Raw genomic sequence first — 23744 nt, 5'->3', positions numbered from 1 at the left:
GGCTCCAGAGTAGGTTCAACAGCACCCTCCTTGGAGATATCTGTGAGTCAGAATTTTTGACCAAACTATCCAGCATCAGAATGTGCAATTCTTGGATTCTATTAATATCTTGAATGATGCCCAGAAACTGATGGGTGTCATCAGTTGTTTGCATCCCTACTTGGGACTAACCAATAAACAACTGTCCCCACTGTATGATACTCTAAAGGGGGACCCTGACCTGAGATCACCTCAGGAATTGACTCCTGAGGAGCAATGAGTGCTTGGGGAGGTTCAAAAGGCTGTTTCCTCCCGTTGTCGAGTTCATTGACTTGACCTTTCTATTGATATCACTGTCATTATTACCAATCCAGATTTTTATCCTATGGGGTATCATTGGCCAATTGAGTGACAAATGGTTTGATCCTTTGCACATTTTGGAACAGGTCTTCTTGCCCCATCAACTAAAAAAGACCACACCCTCATTATTTGAGCTGATCACTCATTTGATAATCAAATGCTGTCAACGGTGTTTGCAATTAATGGCAGCTGATCCCACAACAATCATTCTGCCGGTAAAATGAGAAGACTTTGAATGGAGCTTTGCTAACAGGGCTTCTTTGCAAAGTGTGCTTGTAAGAGGTCATCTGAAGCCTCCTTCATTCTCCTTTTGCCTTCCGATTGCCACGAGTAGGAGCCCCTTCCCCCACTGCAGTTCCAACTTGGAGGAGATGACAATGCAGGTGCAGCCACTGTACCGTCACGCTTGCTGTTCCAAACAAGGCCTGACAAGGACTTGGCAAGGAGTTGGCAAGGAATTGGCAAAGACCTGACATGGACCCAGCATGGGGCAGCCTGCTGCAATGCCTGCTTCACTCTCCACCTTTAAGCCAAATGAACTTTTGGGGTGACTCTGGTGGTCTCTCACTGAAGACCCCTCATCTACCTTGTTACCACATGACAGACCAAGATTGATGACCCTCCTCCTGAGGACTGAGACTGAGACCCCTACCACAGGGAATGAGGGAAATGGTGGTGTGACCACTATTGACATGACCTGTTCTTGTCCAGTAACTCCAATGGACTTATTCTTCATTGTGTTCGTCCTGCCTTGGTGGTTTCAGTGGACTCACCTGTTCCCCCGCAGCAATTTCAATAGACTCTCATTGTCCTGTATGTTCTCCCCTTTTTCCTTGGTGGACTATAACTAAACCAGTAGGTTGAGCAGGACTTTGGAGACTCTCCCTGACACAACAAGATGGATCCCCATCCCTCCGGACCAGTGAGGATCTTGCCTGTGTTGGTAGCTATTTCCATCCCCCTCTTTTCTCTCTCTTTATGCTTTTATCTCCTTTCTGACCCCACTATCACATTTATTGTTCTGGCTCCTAATAAAAGTGCATTTGTTGTGATTAAACTGATAGTCCCCTGCTGTTTGCCTTTTTGCACTTTTGGGATCGGTTAACGAACTATCACGACACCCCGCAACAAGCAGATCATGACAGTGCTGCAAAACTTTTCAGGGCAGATCTCCTATCATATGCCCAGTCACAAGTTGTTGAAGTTGGCAAAAAAGACCAATCTGTTGTTGCGGCCAAAACGCAGCTGGGTGCCAGTGCAAGGGCCCATTGTCTTCACTGATGGTTCTGGAAAAACAGTCAAAGGCATTGTTACCTGGAAGGATGAATCTGGATGGCAAATGCTGGAGGGCCATGAGCTTGGCCCAACTGGTTGAGTTAAAAGCCGTTGCCATGGCACTCCAGAAATTTTCTCACGTGCCTCTGAACTTGGCCACTGATTCTGCCTGTTTTGCAGACAGAACCAAGCGTTTGGATTGTTCACTTCTGAAGGAAGTAAATAATGCAGTTGTGTTTCAGTTATTGAGAACTGTGTGGAGTGCTTTTCAGGCCTGAGTTCATTCATATTACATCTTGCACATTCGGAGTCACACCAAGTTGCCACATTTCGTAACAGAAGGTAATGCCAGGGCTGACAGGCTGGCTAACCCTGAGTAGGTAGCGCCTCAGCTGACAAGATTGTGCAAGCCAAAGCATCGCATGACTTTTTCCATCAAAGTGCACATACCTTGCAGAAACAATTTCACTTAATGCCAGCTGAGGCTCGTGACATTGTCAGTTCTTGTGCTAATTGTCATGGACTTGCTGCACCTTTACCAGCAGGGATGAACCCCAGAGACATAAAGGCCTTGCAGCTTTGGCCAACAGATGTTACTCACAGCCCTGAATTTGGCTGACTTAAGTATGTGCACGTGTCTATCAACACCTTCTCTGCCATGTGGGCCTCTGCTCACACTGGAGAAAAGGGTCACAATGTGACTGCCCATTGGAGGATGGCTTTTGCAATCTTGGGAATACCTTCTTCTGTGAAAACTGACAATGGCCCTGCCTATGTCTCACAGAAGATGCAGCAGTTTTTACGTTTATGGGGAGTGTCACACAAACTTGGTATTCTGCACTCTCCAACGGGCCAGGCCATTGTTGAAAGTGCTTGAAGCATGTTCTGTTCAAACAAAAATGGGGAATGCCTGGGGAAACCCCACATAGTCAATTCGAAAAAGCTTTATATACAATCAATCATCTTACAGTGCCACAGAATTCAGAGAATCCTGTTAGTCTAAATAATTTTCTCTCATTGCACTCTTCAGGTGAGATGCAGCTACCTTGAGTGAAAATCCAGATATGGTACCTAGTCACTAGTAAGTGGGAGGGCCTGTACGACATTATCACCTGGGGACGCAGGTATGCATGTGTTTCCACAGATACTGGAGTACACTGGGTACCTGCGAGGTGTGTCCACCCTGATTTGCTACACCAAAACCAGAATATGGCCAACAGGCAACCTCTGAACAATGATCGAGATGTTTGTCAATCATCAATCACATGGCCCCTCCACGAGTGGGGAGTGAACATTCCATCCTTTGTTTCTAAAAAGGACTGTTGACAGGCTAAGACTGTCAGTTCTTTGAACAAATTAATGATAAGTTGTTACTGTATTAGATTTAGTATTGAGATTGTATTAGAATAGGTAATATATTTTAAGATTAATAGTGTATTTCTTGTAAGAGGGAATCCCAAGATTTGATCTGTCCAACCATTTCAAAATGGTGTCCGATTGAGGTTCTGATTGGTAATTATCAACTGATAGAGGAACCTCTGGAGCTGTGTTTGTTTTGCTTTCTGAAAGGATCCTCACAGAGGATTACAAACACTGCCTCCTCCTTTAAACACAAAGTGGGACCTGTGGATGTGAGAGCCTGGTCAGAAAGCAAGAAAACTAGGTAAATTTTCCCAGAATCGGTCTGAGAGTCTTTAGGGAGTTGAAGAGAAACAATGATAGCTTATTATCATAAACAAGCTGCAGGTGGTGTTTTCCTGCTCTCTGTTTCCTTGTGTTTCTCAAAGATGGTTTGTAAGAAAGGCATCTTGTTAATTAGCCAATCAGGCAAAATGTATTGATTAATTGACCAACAAAGTCTATCTGTATCAGAACAATGTATAAAGAGAGGATCCATAGTAAAGATTCGCACTTTGTGCAAGCCAGCCTTCTGGAGAGTCTGTGTCATTTCTCACTCAATAGGGACAAAACACTCCACAGCAAATACAATTATGCTAAAGAGTATCCTTCTCCTTTCTGCAAAAGGCCCATCACAGAGGGCATAACCAGGGTGGCACAGAAAGCTGCATCAAGAGCTTGTGGTGGGAAGGAGAATTCTTTGTTGAAAGGGACTTGTAATGTCTATGGAAATTCTGTGCAGTGACAGAGCTCTTGTAAGAGGTGCAAATTGGTACAATGCCTTCAGGTTTAAATTCAAGCTACAAGAATCCCTGCTCCCAGAGCAGCTACCTTTCTGTCACTGCTCTTGGACTGAAGCTTCAGAAATAGGCAAAACAGACCTTATCTTTGAAAACCTAAAAGGTCGTTTTGGGTTCCTCAAGCAGATTCAGGAACCACCTGAATTATACATGTAAATACTTAACATGAAAAGACAAGTGCCTCAAAAAGGCAAAACAGCTTGGTAATTTGTAGAACATAAATTTGATCAAAAAGAAAATGTGTTAATAGATCGTTCTGAAGATGACATTCACAATTTTCCTGGTGATATTGTGCACTGTACTGTAACAGTGGGTAACAATTGGACATGGCCAGTAGAATAACTGTATATGCTTTTCAAACTTATTCTTAGTATTCATTGAATTATTCATTGAATTCTCATCCTTTTGTACACTTGAGCTCTGCTGTAAATTTCAGAGACACTTTTTCACAAGCTTCTAACAAGTTACTCTGGATCCATAATTACTGAGACCAAACTGAGTCAAAATGCCAAGTGGGATTACTCTTTCTCAAAGCCTGGAGTCACACAGAATGAAGCAGTACTTAAATCCTTATGTGCATCCCATACACATAACAGTTCTGTTACTGATCATGTGCAGTAATTTTTTTACTTTTGCTACAAATGAAAGAATAAGCTACAAATAATATCTTGAACCTGTGTAAATTAAAGGATGGCTTTGCAATACTCTAAAATATTCCAAGGGCACCCAATGCTGGTGCAGTAATACAAGAGAACTGTAAATATGTATTATAGTTATTATTCATATTAGGTAAAAATGGCTCAACTCAGATTTACAAAGCAGGAAACAACTCATGGAGAGTTGAAATGATGGAGCTGGGACAATGTATCCAGTCTGCTTTTTGTGAGACATGCTCTAAAGCAGTGGCAGTAGCAATGTACTCATCTCCTGTAACTTTTCTCCTTGTGATCTACTATCCATCTCTCCAGATTTTCTGCTCTTTTTTTTCTTTATTTCTTCAGCTGAGTACCAAAAGAAAACACAGAACTGCAATGTTTCTACCAAAATGATATATATTTTTTTCAAACTAAAAAATACTCAGAGCTTTTAGAAAACACAACAGAAATCATAGAAAGTATAAACAGTACAAGATACTGAACGATATTTTTACATCATTCTACATTAGCCAAAAAATGGATAGTAGGGCTTGAGGAACAAGGATATAAATTAAGTTTTGTTAAAAGGGCTTTTTTTGGTCTCTGTGACAACTGTCATCACCATGATGTAAATACTTCACAGTCTATTTAAATATTCCTATGTTGTATTATTTCACGATCAGCTATGATTTATTTAATTTCTGTTGTGCCCATCACTGAATTATCTGAGCACAATCTCCAAACAAGACAAATGGTAAAGTAGCAAAGGGCTGCAATAACTGAGCAGCCAACAGGATAAGCCATATTGGCTTTGCTGAATCCTCTGTGAGTGCTTTCCTTCCTTTTCCTCTTTGGTTTAAAATGCAATACATTTTCATTACTTCTGATGACTCATTTCTGAAAGAAAAAGGCAGTAGCTGTTTTTGGCAGGGTAAGTTGCATTTACAAATTGGATCACCTTGTTGGCAGTAGAACTGCATTTTTTCTTATAAAAGCTGCTCATCAGCTTGAGTGGGGAGAAGGCGCAAAGGATGAGAGAGGCTGGTGGAGCTCTGATGGTCTGAGGATCCAATGGTGCAAAGAGCTGGAAGGTGAAATACCTTTCAATGAGTTCAGGGTCATTAGGGAAAGGGAGTGTGTGCCTGAAAGCTCAGTTCTGTCAGCCATATTCACCTAGTAAAAGGTTTTTTTCCTGCACCAGTGTGTGTGGCCAATGCCAAGGGATGGCAGCTCTTTCTGTTGTGGGGGCATTGCAGCCTCCAACTGCAAAGTACGCAAATGAGCTGCACTGAAATGTGTTCTCCAGTTTTGGGGCTGATCCTGGTTAACATCTTTATTGATGAACTGGGGGTGGGGATTGAGAGCACTCTCAGTAAATTTGCAGATGCTCAGTTGGTGGGAGTGTGGATCTGCTGGAGGACACGAAGACTCTGCAGTGAGACTTGGACAGACTCGATCAATGGGCCAAGGACAAGGGCGTGAGTTTCCACAAGGCCAAGTGGCACATCCTGCAGGTCACCAGCCGCCTCAGTGTGAGCCAAAGTGTGCCCAAGGGGGCAAGAGGCCAATGGCACCGGCCTGTCTCAGCAGCAGGGTGGGCAGCAGGACCAGGGCAGTGCCTGCCCCTCTGCGCTGGGCACCACTGAGGCTGCACCTCGAGTGCTGTGCCCAGCCTTGGGCCCTGGTGGAAAAGGACATTGAGGGGCTGAGCGTGTCCAGAGAAGGGCAGCAGGGCTCACAAAGGGACTAGAAAACATGTCCCATGAGGAGTAGCTGAGGGAGCTGGTTTGTTCTGTCTGGAGAAGAGCGAGGGACCTCACCGCTCCCTCCCACTCCCTGACAGGAGCGTGCAGTGGGGGGAGGCCACTCTCTCCTGCTGGGCCTGCAGTGAGAACCAGAGGAAGTGGCCTCACATTGAGAGGAAATTCAGGTTAGATTTCACAAAAACAATTTTTCATTGTTCAGGTGTTCAGGCCTGGGAATAGGCTGCCCAGGGAGGTGGTGGAGTTGCCATCCCCGGAGGTGCTAAACAGGCCTCTGGATCTGACACTGGGAAATGGTTTTGGGTTTGCAGTGGTAGTGCTGGGCTGAGGTTGAACTGGATGATCTTAAAGATCTCTTTCAGCCCTGCCGGTTCTGCAATTCCGAGCGCTTCCCGCCTGGCTGAGGGGAATGCTCAGAGCTGTCCCAGCCCGGAGGCGCTCGGGCGGCGCTGCGGCTGCGGCGCCTCCTGAGGGGCCGGGCCGGGGGCTGCCCTCAGCCCCGCGGGATCCCAGCCCTCAGCCCGGCGGGGCCTCCGCTGTGCTCCAGCCTGGAGAGCCCGCTCCTCAGCCCGGGGATCCCAGCCCTCAGCCCGGCGGGGCCTCCACTGTCCCTCATCACGCAGATCCCAGCCCTCATCCCGCAGATCCCACTCCTCATCCCGCAGATCCCACCCCTCATCGTGCAGATCCTAGCCCTCATCCCGGCCATCCCAGCCCTCATCCCGCAGATCCCAGCCCTCATCCCGCAGATCCCACCCCTCATCCCGCAGATCCCAGCCCTCAGCCCGCAGATCCCACCCCTCATCCCGCAGATCCCAGCCCTCATCCCGCAGATCCCACCCCTCATCGCGCAGATCCCAGCCCTCATCCCGGCCATCCCAGCCCTCATCCCGCAGATCCCAGCCCTCATCCCGCAGATCCCAGCCCTCATCCCGCAGATCCCACCCCTCATCCCGCAGATCCCAGCCCTCATCCCGCAGATCCCAGCCCTCATCCCGCAGATCCCAGCCCTCAGCCGGGCAGCGCTCGGCACTGAGCGCTCGCCTCGCCTCGGGGTCTGCCCCGAGCCGCCCGCGCCGCCGGGTCGCAGGTACCTGAGCTGTGCCCATTTCCCCCTCGGGACTCCCCAGCCCTCTCACAGAAGAATGCAGCTGCTGTTTCATCTTTAGACTGTTGCCTCCCCCCACACCCCCCTTTTTATTTTCAATCTTCTATATGTTCTTTCCCTTTTGTATTTGGGCTGATCTGGAGTGGTTGCTAAGACTTCAGAGTGGAGCTCTGATAATGAGCTGTAAATCACACACGGCTCATCTGAGGGAGGAGGGTGCGAGGGAGCTGAAATAGGCCAGGACATTCCCGAGTCCTGTTGCACAGCGCAGCGTCCTCACGGCCTCCGCTGCTGCTGTGGGGTTTGGTTTCCACAGGACGCCAACAACCCGCACTTCTCCCCTCTGGGGTTTGGTCCCTGGGTTTCGAAGGACAAGTCCCGCCGAGGCTGGCTGGTCTACTGACCGTGCCAGCCATGTGCTCTAGGGCTACTGAGCACACAGACTGACAGATCTGCACTTCTCCAGGAGTGGTTTCTGCGGTTTGAAGCGATGTTACTGGGTTATTTTGCATAACTGATGGAGAAGAGTTTTATATGCAACATTTGTGCGATGTTTGTTGAAGCAAATTTACTTTCTTGTCTTTCTACCTAGCCCTGTGATGCAGCAACAGAGGGTGAGCTATTTGCATCTAATTAATGTAGGCTGGCTTATAAATACTATTTTGTGTACTTTCTGTATGTTGCAAAAGTAAAAACGATCCAGGTGAGGCCAGGATGTGTCCTTGTATACATTCAATTTTAAACCCTTTGTGCTTCCTAAATTGTATAATTGTATAAACATGTATTAAATTAAACTCTTCTGAAATGCAATTAGCTCCAGAGTGAACTCATTTTTACAGCCTTCCTTTTGTTTGGGTGGTTTTTGTTTTTTCTTAGGCTGGTGGGGTGGTGGCAGTAGGACAGAAAGAGGTGAGGAAGGCTTGCAAGCTTTTCCTTGATGTGGCAGGGTTGGATTTGCAGGAAAATGAAATGCATGTCTGTTCTCACTTCTGAAAGGCTGCGGGGAGATGAACTCTCTCAATTCTATGGGGGTGATCAGTAACTCTGAAGAGAAAGCAGGGCTGGCTGTCTTCTTTAAGATGACAATGATTCTGCTTTGAGCCTTTGCTCCACTTTGAGAAGGAAAACAAATCCATTCTTAAGCTGGATTCAGCATTGATTTAAAGTTCCTACCTGAACTAAGTAATTTTTTGAGAAATTGTAATAGGTTACTGTGATGCTTGCATCAACTTTCTGTGTTTGGGACTTGGGGCATGTTATGTATAGTAAATATAATTCGCGCCATTCCTTGTATGAAATATGTAATATTGGATGCTTGTTAAATCATGCCCGTTGTATTAGTTCCTCCCCCCTTCCCCCGCCTTTTTGTAGGTGAGACTTGAGTGTATACTGGAAACTGATTTACAAGTAAACAGATGTGGCTCGGCCGGGAGATGGGCCGTTGTCTGCTGATCGTCTGTGCTGATCGTCCAAGATGGATATCATGGAAATACTCAGACAGATCCATGTGAAAGAAGCCTTCCCGTAAACGCCCAACATTGAATTTTTCTCCTCATCACCAAAAAGAAATCCTTATTAACATATGGACTCCGAATAGAAGAAAGGACTGATTGCTAAAACCTTGGCCTCAGGCAGAATTTTCCCTATAAAAACCGCCTGTGCCAGGATGGAGGTGTGTGGGCATAGGGGAAAACCTCTGCTGAGGCTGACTCCTTGTTGCACACCCAGGGTCGACCCCGGGCTCGGCTCTGTCCTTTCTGTGTGGCTGGCTAGATAGAATTTGACCGCTAATAAAATTATTTTTATTTTTTAATCTGGCTAAAATAAACTCTCGTTTATAACAATCTTGGTGACCCCGACATGATCTGGTTTGGGGGTATCCAGGAGTTCCCCTATCCTTGATCCGGGCGGTGCCCCGCTGATTTCAGCGGCCGGACAGGACTGAGAAACTCCACGGGACCAACCAGATTCCGAAAACAGCCGAAAAGCCACGTTAAGGAAAGGGTATAAACGGGCCCAGAGCTCTCGGAACTCGGAGCTAAATTTCCGAGGCTGCAGCAGGAAACTTTCACTCGTAAAATCAACATGCACGAAGAATCCACGCGGGAAAAGGAGCCGTGAGTATCGCGTGGTTGAGTGGGGCGTGAGTGGGTGTGTGTGAGACGTGACATAGTCATGGCGCGAGAGCGGACCCCAACGAGCCGCAGTTCCACTAGCCCGAGAGGGAGGTGGTTGGCCACGGGGGAAGCGAAAGTATTTCAGTATACTCACAACATGCATACGACCTGAAACTCAGGGAGTTACGGGGATCCACCCACGGACGGGTCGGGGGAGGGAAGGTACGTTCTCGTGGATTCGAGAAACTGGTAAACCTCACTGGCCCCGGGCTCGGGGAGCCCGACAAAAAGGTAAAAGAGAGCTCACTGTTCTTCCAACTGAAAACCCACGGATCGGTTCGCTGTTCAGTAACTAGGTTGGCAAGGTTCGGTCAGGAACAGACCGGTTTAAACACTTGGTAAGACTCGGTCCAGGACAGGACCAAAATACACATTTTAGCACGCGGATTGCTGACTTCTTGGAACGGCTGGCAGACACTGACTTGGAATACGGTAAGGAAAACTTTAATATGGGACAAAAAAAACAGTAAGGTGCAGGGGGGACCAAAAGGAAAAAATCCTAAACCAGGAAAGGGTAAACACCTGACAGCAAGAAAAGGTAAGCACTCAAAACCAAGGAGAGGGGAAACAGAGGAATTCCCTGAGATTCCGAGAGAAAGTCCCCTGGGGTGGATGTTAGAACACTGGGAGGACTGCTCTGTGAGACGGAAAAGGTCCAAAGAAAAAATGGTACACTATTGTGTAGAAGTATGGGGAAATATGGAAATTGGAAAATACCAATACTGGCCCGTTTTTGGTACCTTCAAAAATAAGCTCTGCCAAGCACTCTCGGACCACTTGTACGAGGAGGAGGAGTGGGACGATGAGGAATTGGACTATGCCAGGCTATGGGAGTATGCCAGTGCATGACTGTTCCCTATTAAGACCTCTGGTAAAAGGGTAAGCTCGGAAAAAACCTGGGAACCCCTAGAAAACCTGCCCCCCCCATACCAGGTTCCCCCAGCTCAAGCACGGGTCCCGGCAGCTCCCCCATCAGCGCCCCCGGCTCAGCCTGCACCGCCACATAATGTACAAGTCCCGATGCAGGTGCTCTGGGACCTTCTCAGCCCCCAAACCTCCCTTCCACACAGCACGGGGACACACACACACACGCACACACACACACACCACAACGGGGAAAACACATCTCCTCCTGCCAGTAGGACCCGGCAGAAAACGAGGAGAGAAAGGGACAGACCTAATCTATACCCTTTAAGGGAAGTCCCCACAGCTCCCGGAATCATCGGGTTTGTAAATGTTCCCATCGACACCGGGGATGTAAGGGCTTTCAAAAAGGAAATGGGGAAATTAATGGATGACCCTTTGGGTGTGGCGGAGAGGTTAGATGAATTTTTGGGAAATAGTATATATTCATATGATGACATCTCGGCTATATTAAGATCTTTGTTTAATGCTGAAGAACGAGCTATCATAAGGCAGGCTGCCATAAAGGATTGGGAATTCAGAAACCCCCAGGGTGGGAGCGGGGTGGAAAAGTGGCCAGAACAAAGACCGTCATGGAACGCTCAGGCGGAGGCAGACCGAGCAAAAATGATCGGATTAAGGAACATGGTAATACAAGGTATTCGGGGAGCAGTCCCCAAGGGACAAAACATTAGCAAGGCATTAGGGGAATGCCAGGGGAAGGATGAAACTCCTACTGAGTGGCTGGAGAGGCTCAGGAAAAGCCTTCAAATGTATTCTGGTACAGACCCTGAATCCCCCGTGGGGGCGGTCCTTTTAAAAGCACAATTCGTGGCTAAATCATGGGAAGACATTCGGAGGAAGTTAGAAAAAATAGATAATTGGCAAGAAAGAAGTTTACAACAACTATTGAGTGAAGCACAAAAGGTATATATGAGGAGGGATGAGGAAAAACAAAAGACACAAGCCAGGGTGTTGGTGGCAGCAGTAAGGGAAGCACAAGCACAAACGGCTGGGACGTCATCTCCAGCCCTGGGGCACCAGGGAAAGCCGGTGCACACACAAAAGACAAAGAAACGGGTAAGTGCTCCTGAATGTTTTTACTGTAAAAAGAAAGGACACCTCAAGAGGGATTGTAAGAAACGAATAAAGGATGAAATAGTCTTTCAAGAGGAATAGAGGTGTCAGGGGCTTTACAATCTGGGGCCAAGGACATCTAGAGAGCCCTTGATAAAATTAAAGGTTGGACCCCAAAAACAAGAACTAACCTTTTTAGTTGACTCTGGAGCAGAAAAAACCACAGTCAAACAACTACCTCCTGGGTGCATCAAAGGTAAAGATTTTATGACTGTGATCGGGGCAAAAGGAGAACCTTTTCAGGTCCCTATCCTAAAAAATGTAGAAATAGAATTGGATAATAAAATCTGTGTTGGAGATATTTTATTAGTGGAAGAAACAGAATACAATTTACTGGGAAGGGATTTTATGGTAACATTAGGAATAAGTATAATTGCAAAAGACTCACAACTCACAGTAAGTTTATACAACCTAACTACCGAAGATGAAAATAAAATTGATCCCAGGGTCTGGCACACTCCCGAGGAAGCTGGAAAATTAGACATGGAACCAATCCACATTGAAATTGAGAGACCAGAAGACCCCATATGTAAAGCAATATCCCATCCCTCTAGAGGGAAGAAAAGGATTAAAACAAATAATCGAAGATTTAATAAAAAGAGGCACCTTAGAGCCTTGCATGTCAAGACATAATTCACCTATCTTGGCAGTTCAAAAATCAGATGGTAATTATCGGCTAGTACAAGACTTAAGAGCAGTAAATCAAAGAACAGAAACCCTATTTCCCACGGTCTCTAATCCATATACTTTGCTGAACAATGTGTCCCCGGATGATAAATGGTATAGTGTGATCGACCTAAAAGATGCCTTCTGGACTTGTCCTCTAGCTGAGGAAAGTCGTGATTATTTTGCCTTCCAATGGGAGGATCCAGACACCCACAGAAAACAACAACTAAGATGGACTTCCCTCCCTCAAGGGTTTGTAGACTCACCAAATCTTTTCGGTCAGGCCCTTGAAAAGGTGCTCAGTGAATTTGTGCCAGTCCCCGGGACCAAACTATTGCAATATGTAGATGACTTATTGGTAGCCGGCTCTAAGGAGGAAGAAGTCAGGGCTGGAACCATAACTTTATTAAACTTCCTGGGAGGACAAGGGTTAAAGGTTTCAAAGTCTAAATTAAAATTCACTGAACCTGAAGTAAAATATTTGGGGCACTGGCTGACAAAAGGGAAAAAGAAATTAGATCCAGACCGGGTGGCAGGAATAATTGCATTACCCTCCCCTAAGACAAAAAGAGAAATCAGGCAATTGCTGGGACTTTTGGGCATTGCAGACAATAGATCGAAAGATACAGTGAAATGGTAAGGTTTTTATATGACAAACTTACCACAGACAGACTTAAGTGGACTGAAAAAGACTAAGAGAGTTACCAAGGATTAAAAGAGACCCGCATAGCTGTGGAAAAATGACGGGAGACAAGTCCATTCTATAATGTCAACAAGTCTCAGTTTATTTCAAGCACACATGTATAGTTATACCCGTTATAATGAAGCTTATGCATATTGCAAAATTTAAGCTCATCCTTGGTGTATGAAAAACAGGTCAATCCTGCCTTTGGAGCTTTCTAAGCTTGCTTTGTTTTCCCTTACATTTATCTTTTTGCTGAACATTCTACTGTTGGGAACCAGCTTAGCCAAGGACATAAGATATTATTGCTACATCTGCTATTGCTGCACTGTGCAATTTTCAGCTACTGCTTCACTAACTGCACGTAGTCATGTCCTTTCTCACGAAGCCATTCATCCACAAAACTCTCCATATTTCCCCCGTTTTTGTTTTGGACCATTAAGTTAGTTGTCCACATCTTTTGAACCATGCGTTCTACCAGCTTCTGAAGACAGTTAAACAGGCAGGGCAAAATCAGCAAGAGTAGGAAAACAACAATCAAGATTCCTACTGCATACATGATAAAAGTTCTTAGCCAAGGACCGATCCCTAAACCTTTAAGCCATTCTTCTATCCCCAGACCATCTTCTTCTTTTAATTGATGAAGGCCCTGTTGTAGTTCTTTAATCTTAGCATGTATTGATACAGAATGATCAGAGAGATTCATGCAACACATTCCTTCAAATTCCTCACATCCATGTCCCTGGGCTAACAACAAAAAATCAATTGCTGCTCTGTTCTGTAGTACAGCATGCTTTACACTTTGTACATCCATAGCAAGCATAGCTAAAACCTCTGATGTTTTGTTAAGTTCATCTTTAGTCCAGCATCCCAATTGTTCAGCTAACACCATAGCCTTTTTGGCAGCTCCTCCTGGTAACAGGGTTGCCACTATTACCTGTTTTAAAGTACTCCAAAATTGAGGTTGTCCAACCTGATCACATTCTAAGTCATGCACATCACGTCTCTTCCTTGTCTTCCCTAGCCTGTCCCATTGCATTAGCAATGATATATTAGGATGGAACAGCGCTAGCTTTCCTAGGTAACAGGGTCCCCCTTGTGGTTTTACTGGTATTCCATTCCAAGCTCTATCTCCACAGATCAAAAATACACCCTTTGGCAACCTTAAGGGTTTCGTTATCTTGGAACCATCACAGTTAGAATATAACTGTGATGCTACCCTACCTGAGTCCAATGAAGAGTCCAGAGAAGCCCATTTGTTTCTTGGGTTATTTACACTCTGCAAATTCAATGGAACAAAGCTAAACCATCCTCCTGTTGAAACATTCCCTAAACTAGCATTAGCACTTCCAAAGAGATCTAATTCTTCTGGTGGAGATTGCAATGTTTCTTTAAGTGACAGTACCAACAAACATTGCCTATAGCCATCTCGTTGAGCTTCTGTGTAACCAATATTCTTGTCTGGCCCTTTCACCTTTGCAAGATTTTTGCAAAGCATCTGATTCCTTATTAATCCACAAAATTCTTCTGGTCTCCAGACAGGAACACCTGTTAGGCAGGTACGAAATGGATTTGTCACTCCTCCCAAGCTAAGGCATAGCGAACTTTGATTAGTCATGTTAGCCAAGGTTACCCAAATATTTTCTCTGGGCTGATTAAATTGTATTAGTCCGTGACAAAGATTAGTCAAAAGAACAAGATAAATTATCCACCTTATCGCCCTCATGATTTCTTTTGCTTGAATTTTAATTTTAATGTCTGCGCATATTTAATAAGCTTATCTAATTCTATGTCTGGATTTCCTACTACTGGTTTTCCTAAATAAGATCTTATAGATACCTTCACTTGCTTTTGACACCTTGTTGATAAAACTTTTGAATTTGCTTGCTTAATTAATCTATCACAAGCGTGTTCTGCTTCCCACCTATAAAAAGCTAATATCTTTTGTTCTGGTGCTTCAAATAACTGTAAAGCTATAGCAACTCCTAAGCCTGTGTCTCGTATTAAATCTTTCTGCCAAGAATCTCCTCGTTTTCGAAAGTCACAATGTTTACACCAAAAAAGTCGTTTTAAAAATACTTGATCTTCCCAGTATGTTTTTCCACAACCCCCACAAACAAAAGCAATCCAACTGTTACAATTAAAATTCCCACAACTAAGACACTCAGGATTCTTTGGTCCTGGAATATGAACAGTCTGTAAAGCCTCAATAGCTGTAACAATTGCCGTAAAAGTTAACTCTGAAGGCAAAAATTGATCAATCACTGGGGAAAGTCCTCTTATCTCTTGAAGAATAGGTCCCACTGTGCGAATCAGCTTCTCTTCAATTCTCCTCTGGTCCTGATCCGTCAGGCGAGCTAAGAGACGACTCATCCAGAGCTGGTTTGGTCCACTTTGCTGGCACCCAGAGTGAACCTGTAGGGGTGGAAACACAAAGATATCCCCTTCCCCAATATAGGACCTTTGCTGGGTTCTGCCAAATACCTGTTTTAGGGTCCCTATACCTGACCCATACTTCTTTGCCCTTTTTGCTTATTTCTTTTTGTCCATAATGTACCATTGCAGGTGGTGCTCTGAATCCCCAAATACACACAAATGATTAAGAACAAAGAGCACTTTCATTAATCTTTCCTGAACATCTCCAATCTCTCTATGTTTTTCCAGATATCTCTTCAAAGTTCCATTTGCCCTGTCTACAATTGCTTGTCCAGTGGGAGAATGTGCTATTCCTGTAATGTGCTTAATTCCCCATGATTTTAAAAATCTATTCACCCTGCCACCAATGTATGCAGGACCATTGTCTGTCTTAATCTGCTTTGGCACTCCCATTACTGCAAAACAACTACACAAATGCCTTATAACATGTAATGCTTTTTCTCCAGCTTGAGCTGTTGCCCAGATGTATTTACTATATGTATCTATAGTAACATGAACATATTTCAAGCGACCAAAACTATTTACATGAGTAACATCCATCTGCCAGAGTTCATTAGATGAAAGACCTCGTGGGTTAACTCCCCATCCCATGCCATGACCCCCATTATGATGACTACAGGTAGGACAAGCTCTCACTATAGCAGTAGCATCTGCATGGGATATTCCAAACTCCCGTTGTAACCCTTTTGCATTCTGATGAAACATAGAATGTGCCTCCATAGCAAGCATTTGCCCTGATAAAGGAGAAGTTTGAGTCACTGTGACGAGCTTATCTGCCCGGGCATTACCCTCTCCTAAGCCAATTTCCCATTTGTGACTTCTTATATGAATGATAGCATAAGGATGTTCTCGGATTTTTACTGCTTTTTGAAGTTGTATGAACAGTTCAAATAGTCTCTGATTTTGTACTTCCTTGATAGCAGCATCCTCTATTCTTTCCACAACACCAACTACATACAAGGAATCTGTAACAATATTCAAAGGCCCCTTCAGGACTGTTAGAGCCCAAACCACAGCTGCTAACTCCAAGGTCTGAAGGGTATCTGAGTCATTTGCAGTGAGAATTTCATGATTCCAAACTCCCTGCTCCTGCCATGTAATTGCTGCTGTTCTTGACCTCTTCCCTGCATCTGTGTATGCTGTTATTGCACCAGGAATTGGCTCCTTTTCTCGCTGTGGCCGAACCATCCAACTCAATTTTCCAATCCACTGTAATGGAGGATTTTTTAATACTTTCAGTTATGACAGCACCTCCTATTCCTAGCAGAGCTTCCTGCAGTTCTTCACTATTGAACAAATACCATTGTAAAGAGTCCTTTTTCATTGGAATCTGTATTAATTCAGGCTCTCGCCCATCAACCTGCAAAATTCTCGCACGACCTCGTTTTATCAAAGCTGCTAACAGTTCAATTTTTTGAATTAAAGTCTTTGTTTGCTGAAGTGGAGGGGATAGCCATTCCAACACCCTTATCTCCCCCGTTTTTGTGTCTAGCTGGGTTAAAGCTCCCAGCAAATGTTTTTCACCACACCATATAGTGAGATTAAGCGGGATTCCCAGTATTCGCCGATGTACACGACCCTGAACCACACAGTCTGTAATTTGCTGAAGAGTTCTTTTCTGCTGAGGATTAAGGGTCACTGGTGCTGTTGGGTCTGTGCCCTTCAATAAGGGTCTAAGAGAATCTAACAGTTCATTTGGAAGGCCCACTATAGGTTTAAGCCATTGTAAATCACCTAGTAATTTCTGAGCATCATTTAAAGTAACAATCTGTGTTTTCAGTTCTAATTTCTGAGGCGTTACCAAGCTTTGAGACAATGTCCATCCCAAGTATTTCCAAGGAGAAGTTAACTGTATTTTCTCTGGGGCCACAACAAGCTGAAAACGTCCCAGCAAGTTTTGTACATGTTTAACCTGTTGACTCGTAAATGATTTAGGCTGAGCAATCAAAATATCATCCATATAGTGATAAATGATAGCTTGTGGCCACTGTTGCCTCAATGGTTGTAATGCAGAATCTACGTAAAGCTGACATAAAGTAGGGCTGTTATGCATACCCTGAGGCAAAACCGTCCATTCAAATCTTTGATCTGGACCTTCTCTGTTCAGAGCTGGCAAAGTAGATGCAAAGCGCTTTGTATCCCTGTCATGCAAAGCTATTGTAAAAAAGCAATCTTTGAGATCTATTATCAATAGAGGCCATCCTTCAGGTAACATTGCTGGATTAGGCAGACCTGGCTGTAGTGCACCCATTGGCTCCATCTGTTTATTAACCTCCCGCAAGTCATGTAACAAGCGATATTTCCCTGACTTTTTCTTTATTACAAAGATAGGGGTATTCCAAGGACTTGTAGACAATTTCAGATGCCCTTGTTGATATTGTTCAATGACCAAGGCATGAGCATGTTGCAGACTTTCCCTTTTTAAAGGCCATTGCTTTACCCATATAGGCTCATCACTTTTCCAAATTATGGGAATCGGGAAAGTCCAAGCAATGGCTATTATCCCAAAGGGTGCTCATTTGTCAGGACAACCCCTAACTGTGTTAAAATGTCTCGCCCAACTAGGCATTGCACCGTAGGTGGTAACTGAACAACAGAAAATATTGCCTTTATGACTTTACCATCTATTGAGACAGTAAGAGGTGGCGAGCGACTTGCAAGAGTTAAACCTCCAACTCCTGTTACTGCTGTAGCAGCTGGCTGTAAGGGCCAATGTGCAGGCCAACACTGGTGCAATAATACTTGAATCAGCACCCGTGTCCAGCAAACCTGTAAGCATGCATTTTTGTCCCTTATACTCCAACAAAACCTCTTTTCTTGGTCTGTCATTCAGATCCAAAGTTAATAGAGTCAAGCCTCCTGTAGATCCAAATCCATCTCCTCCACGGCTTTTCCGTGAGGATACAGCCTTAGTAACTTGCTCCAGAGGAACCAATTGAACGATCCTTTGTCCTTTATTAATCCCAATAGGAGGGAATGGAGTATGAACCATAATCATAATTTCACCAGTATAGTCTGCATCAATGACACCAGGCAGCACAAATAATCCAAGCATAGAGGCCGATGATCTTCCCAATAACAAAGCTCCCATTGTCCTGCCCTCTATTATAATAGGTCCATTAACTCCAGTGGGGACCTTCTGTGGCTGTGGTGTCATTAAAGTCACTTCTACTGCAGCTGCCAAGTCCATCCCGAGGCTCTCTCTTGTGGCTGGACGCAAGATGTCCTGTTGGAAAGGCTGGAGCAGCTATTTGTGTCGGAGCGCGTCTGCTCTTGTTCGCGCTGTTTCGGGCGTTTCCCGGTCTCCTCTTACAGGCAGCAATGTTATGAGTATCCGATTTGCACTTAGGACACCATATTCCAGCAGCAGAGCATTCTCGCCGAACGTGTCCTGTCCCTCCACATCGGAAACATCTCATACGGCTGCCGTAAACATTTCCCTGGGTTGCTACTGACGCTTGGAGGGGTGCAAGAGCATCTAACACTTGTGTCTGTGAAGCTTTTGCCTGCTCTTTTAATCCCTCCCCCAGCTCTTTAATAGCCTCAACTAAAAATGCCTGCTGCCCCGTTGGTATAGTAGCCATCCTCTCTAGTGCATCTTCTATAGTCCAATTAGCTCCTAATGTGTTTAACACACTTCTTGTAGAAGCATTACAATTTTGCAAAGCACACTGCTTCAACAATGATCCACGCATAAACTCAGGCACTCCAGCTCTCTCTATTGCTGCCGCTGCCTTATCAATAAACGCTCCAAAAGTCTCATCCCTTCCTTGTTTAATTCCCATATACGCTGGCAAACCTCCCGGGTCTTTCACCTTATCTATAGCCCTTCGAGCCAGTCGCATTGCCTCTCGACACTTCTCAGGTCCTAGCATAGCTTGTGCCTCAGTGCGAAAATATGGTCCTAAGCCCATCAATTCATCTACAGTTACTCCATGAAGAGGATCTCCAGGCTGCCTTTGTATAGCTACAGCTTCATTAACTTCTGCCTGCCAGTGTGCACCAAGCAAAAGCCTCTGATGCGGCGAGAAAATAAGCTTAGCAAGACTTCTACAATCTCCTGGTAGCAATATATTAGTACTCCAAACATAATCCAATATCTGCCTAGCCAGTTCACTAGTAACTCCAAATTGACTCACTGTAGCTCGCAACTGTGACAACAACTTCCAATCTAACGGTGTAATCTGAGCTGTTAACCCTCCGCCTGCCTGCTGCTGAAAAATTACAGGACAAGCCAGTTCTGCTGCTAATTCCAAAGCCTGCCCATCTCCTTTGTCCAGCTCCTCTCTTGCCAAAGTCGCCCAAACTTCCCTCCGTTCCCTGGCCAGAGCCTCCGTTAGGTCAGACTCTGCCCTAGGGGTCGGCTTACTGACAGACAAACTTTGACAAACTGTCGATTTCTGTTCTGAGGGGGCTGGAGGAGCCGTGGGCTCACAACGTGACTCTGTTTCTGTGTCCTCAGAAACAGGTCGCAATGGAGGTAACTCCACTGTAGACACAGCAGGTGGCATGGAAACACCAGGCAACCAATCCTCCCCACTAAAACCTCTATTTTTCTCTAGTGCTGAAGTTCTCTGCTCGGCAGCTTTCTTTTCTGACTGATGTTGTAATAACTCATTGTGAACTACCTTCCACCACTTTCCCAACTTTTTAGCTGTCTTATCATCATCTAAAACTTCCTCCCACACTTTATCCCCGAACTTATGCCACTCAGACAACTCATGTACTGCATGAGGATTTACAAAGAACCCCTTAGAATACCCATATGTTAATAACCCTGGCAGATCTTTTTGCAAATCAATGCCTTTAATCTGCCTTCTCTGCAAGAATGCAGTAAATAAATCATATGCTGCTTGCCTCTCCATACCTATATTGTCAGCGCTGTTGCAGCCCTCCGAGGTCGTCGGCAGCACGTATCGGCCAGGCTTGCCTCTGCAGTCACCTGGGGCACGGTGCACTCTATTTCAGTTCAGCACTTTTGCCGTCCTGGCTGCATCAGGACCCGAACCCTTTTTCGTCACTCCACCGTGGTGCCTATCACGTCGATCGGGTCACCATTTTGTGGAAAAATGACGGGAGACAAATCCATTCTATAATGTCAACAAGTCTCAGTTTATTTCAAGCACACATGTATAGTTATACCCGTTATAATGAAGCTTATGCATATTGCAAAATTTAAGCTCATCATTGGTGTATGAAAAACAGGTCAATCCCGCCTTTGGAGCTTTCTAAGCTTGCTTTGTTTTCCCTTACATTTATCTTTTTGCTGAACATTCTACTGTTGGGAACCAGCTTAGCCAAGGACATAAGATATTATTGCTACATCTGCTATTGCTGCACTGTGCAATTTTCAGCTACTGCTTCACTAACTGCACGTAGTCATGTCCTTTCTCACGAAGCCATTCATCCACAAAACTCTCCATACATAGCAGCTCCAGTACTAAGTCTCCCTGACATAAAAAGGCCCTTTCAGCTCTTTGTGGCTGTTAGTAACCACACTGCCCACGGGGTTCTGACCCAGGACTGGGCAGGGGCCAAGAAACCAGTCGGATATCTATCCAAGCGCCTGGACCCTGTCAGCAGGGGGTGGCCCACTTGCTTACAAGCAATTGTGGCAGTAGCAATATTAGTGGAAGAAGCCAAAAAGGTAACGTTCGGGGCTTCATTAACCATCTACTCCCCCCATAATGTAAGAAGCATCTTGCAGCAAAAAGCTGACAAGTGGCTGACAGATGCCAGGCTTCTGAAATATGAAGCCATCCTAATCCACTCCCAGGACCTGGAGCTAAAGACTACCCCGGCACAAAATCCTGCCCAATTCCTGTTTGGGGCAGTCCCAGGGGACCCCCTCCATAACTGTGCTGAGATAGTAGAATTACAGACCAAAATATGACCAGATTTGGAAGAAGAAGAACTCGAAGAATGGGAAAAATGGTTTGTGGACGGTTCTGCAAAAATTGTGGAAGGTAAAAGAAAGTCAGGATATGCAGTCATAGACGGGAAGACTGGAAGGGTGGTAGAATCCGGGCCCCTGAGTGCAGGGTGGTCGGCTCAGGCCTGTGAGCTGTATGCAGTATACAGGGCTCTGCTGGGACTTGAAGGGAAAAAGGGAACAATTTTCACTGACTCCAAATACGCATTTGGGGTAGTACACACCTTTGGAAAAATATGGGAAGAAAGGGGTCTGCTAAACACACGGGGAAAAGGGCTAATTCATGAAGAAATAATTAGACAAATCCTAAGAGCCATCAGGGGACCAGAAGCTACTGCTGTGGTCCATGTAAAGGGACATCAAACTGGGATGCAATTCAGGACTCGAGGAAACAATTTAGCCGACAAAGAGGCAAAGAGTGCTGCTTTGTTAAAACTGAGTACCCCAGAACTTGGGAAAGGAAAAGCTCAAGAATAATTCCCCCACCACCCCTCTGAAAAAGAGATAAAGGCTTATCAAGAGATGGGGGGACGGTTAGAAGAAGGTAAGTGGAAGCTATCAGACAGGCGGGAATTGTTATCAAAGGAATACACCAGGAAAATTTTAAAAAGATTACATCAACAAACACACTGGGGAGCCCGAGCTCTGGCAGAACAATTCCTAAGATTCTTTGGCTGTAGAGGTATTTATGAATTGGCTAAACAAGAGGTACAGGGGTGTATAATTTGCAGAAAAATAAATCAAGCAAACTCCCAAAAGTTAACAATGGGGAGTCGCCCAGCAGCTTACCGGCCCTTTGAAAGGGTCCAGGTAGATTTCACTGATCTACCTAAGGTCGGGAGATACAAATTCCTATTAGTCATAGTGGACAAACTAACCCACTGGGTAGAGGCTTTCCCAAGCTCTCGGGCTACAGCCCAAACAGTGTCAAGAATCTTATTGGAAGAAATTATACCACGATATGGGTTAGTAAGCTACATTGATTCAGACCAGGGAACACATTTCACATCAAAAATTATTAAGCAATTGGCATATGCTTTAGGCATTCGGTGGGAATACCACACCCCGTGGCACCCCCAGAGCTCAGGACAAGTTGAGAGGATGAATCAAACACTAAAAGCCCAATTAGCCAAACTGATGTTAGAAACAAGAATGTCATGGACAAAATGCCTCCCGTTGGCCTTATTAAATATAAGGACTATGCCTCACTCTGAAACAGGACTTTCACCTTTTGAAATGTTATATGGGATGCCTTATACCCACGGTATGCCTGTAGGGCATCCGATATTAGAGGATACACAAATACAACCATACCTAATAGCATTAAATAAGAATCTTGAAGAATTGCGAAAGCAGGGGGTGATCATGCAGCACAGTCCTCTTAGCTTCTCGATACATAAAATACAACCTGGGGACAAAGTGCTTGTAAAAGCATGGAGGGAATCTCCATTAACGCCTCATTGGGAGGGACCCTTCATTGTTCTTTTGACCACAGATACTGCTATACGAACTGCAGAAAAGGGGTGGACACACGCATCAAGGATAAAGAAAGTCGAACTCCAGGATCAAGCACCAGAGTGGAAAATCACCTCCCGCCCTGGAGATATGAAGATAACCCTGCATGGCAAAGTAACTGACTGAAAACATCCCAATCAAACTTTCTGGGCCAGAGTGTAACTATTATCCTTTTTGTATGCTTCCCCTATGAATACTGTTAGACTGCTCCAACTAAGTGGGTTATGTGGGAGTGCTTTGAGCAGGAGTTAGAGCTGACTATCCGTTTTCTGGTAATAGCCACAAGGCTGAGATTGTTTCAAATTAAATTCAATAATCTGATGCTTTCCCATATTAGAACGGATTAAGGGAAAAATTACTTGGAAAATTAAAATTATTATTGTTGAGTCTCATAGGTTGAACAACACACAGGCTCTGCTGAACTACACCAGGGAGGCATTTCTAAACAGGTATGCAGCTCAGCCTGAACATGAAACCACAGACGAAGATTCCTGCTGCCAAGAAGATGGTTTGCCCCGCCGCTGGAAGCACCCCAGTGGGCGCCGGGAATGGCAGAGGGATCCTAGCAGTGGGAGTAGTCTTAGTGAGCCTGAGCCTAGCCACATGCCTCAAGGGGGAACTTAGAGATAAATACCCAGAGAAGTTATCCCTCACCTCATGGAACTGCAGCAGGGGTAAGCCTGATAAACTGTGTCTTGAGACAAACACTCAACAAGGGGTATACAAATTCAAGGGAAAATCAAAAACATACCGTGAAAACGGACAGTCAGCTCATCAACTGCATCGAAGGAGCACAGGGGAAATCTCAATTCCGGTTTGTAATGAATGTAACAGTACTGTATGGGTTGGGGGAAGACAGGAGTCTATCTTTGTTGCTTATTTCCAAGCTAACCCAGTGTGTTACAATCCGAATAAAATTAGTATGTGTATAATGGGGGGAAAGTCCTCACAGCAGGGCGGCTGAGGCTTTAGCAAAAT

Source organism: Lonchura striata, chromosome 13 (genome assembly GCF_046129695.1).
Source record: "Lonchura striata isolate bLonStr1 chromosome 13, bLonStr1.mat, whole genome shotgun sequence".
NCBI classification, from domain to species: Eukaryota; Metazoa; Chordata; class Aves; order Passeriformes; family Estrildidae; genus Lonchura; species Lonchura striata.
The sequence above is the reverse complement of the archived record's forward strand: the minus strand, read 5'-3'. Positions refer to the sequence as shown.